This window comes from Bison bison, unplaced genomic scaffold (assembly GCF_000754665.1).
Source record: "Bison bison bison isolate TAMUID 2011002044 unplaced genomic scaffold, Bison_UMD1.0 scf7180017864265, whole genome shotgun sequence".
In the NCBI taxonomy this organism is placed as follows: Eukaryota; Metazoa; Chordata; class Mammalia; order Artiodactyla; family Bovidae; genus Bison; species Bison bison.
Window position 1 is genome coordinate 686924 of NW_011494837.1, and position 1220 is coordinate 688143.

At 35.6% G+C, this 1220-nt stretch overlaps 1 protein-coding gene across 1 annotated transcript in view; it reads right to left on the reverse strand.

Moving 5' to 3' along the window:
- The window catches only part of EPHA6 (EPH receptor A6), a 1018858-nt gene that overhangs the window by 66609 nt on the left and 951029 nt on the right, over positions 1-1220 (reverse strand). The window lies entirely within an intron of this gene.

The window sequence follows — 1220 nt, forward strand, 5'->3', positions numbered from 1 at the left end:
CGAAACACCCCAAGACACATATTAATCAAATTAACAAAGATCAAACACAAAGAACATATATTAAAAGCAGCAAGGGAAAAACAACAAATAACACACAAGGGAATTCCCATAAGGATAACAGCTGATCTTTCACTAGAAACTCTTCAAGCCAGGAGGGAATGGCAAGACATACTTAAAGTGGTGAAAGAAAATAACCTACAGCCCAGATTATTGGACCCAGCAAGGATCTCATTCAAGTATGAAGGAGAAATCAAAAGCTTTTCAGACAAGCAAAAGCTGAGAGAATTCTGCACCACCAAACCAGCTCTCCAACAAATACTAAAGGACATTCTCTAGACAGGAAACACAAAAAAGGTGTATAAATTCAAACCCAAAACAATAAAGTAAATGGCAACGGGATCATACTTATCAGTAATTACCTTAAATGTAAATGGGTTGAATGCCCCAACCAAAAGACAAAGACTGGCTGAATGGATACAAAAACAAGACCCCTACATATGTTGTCTACAAGAGACCCACTTCAAAACAGGGGACACTTACAGACTGAAAGTGAAGGGCTGGAAAAAGATTTTCCATGCAAATAGGGACTAAAAGAAAGCAGGAGTAGCAATACTCATATCAGATAAAATAGACTTTAAAACAAAGGCTGTGAAAAGAGACAAAGAAGGTCAGTACATAATGATCAAAGGATCAATCCAAGAAGAAGATATAACAATTATAAATATATATGCACCCAACACCAGAGCACCGCAGTATGTAAGACAAATGCTAACAAGTATGAAAGGAGAAATTAACAATAACACAATAATACTGGGAGACCTTAATACCCCACTCACACCTATGGATAGATCAACTAAACAGAAAATTAACAAGGAAACACAAACTTTAAATGATACAATAGACCAGTTAGACCTAATTGATATCTATAGGACATTTCATCCCAAAACAATGAATTTTACCTTTTTCTCAAGCACACATGGAACCTTCTCCAGGATAGATCACATCCTGGGCCATAAAGCTAGCCTTGGTAAATTCAAAAAAATAGAAATCATTCCAAGCATCTTTTCTGACCACAATGCAGTAAGATTAGATCTTAATTACAGGTGAAAAACTATTAAAAATTCCAACATATGGAGGCTGAACAACATGCTGCTGAATAACCAACAAATCACAGAAGAAATCAAAATTTGCATAGAAATGAATGAAAATGAAAACACAAC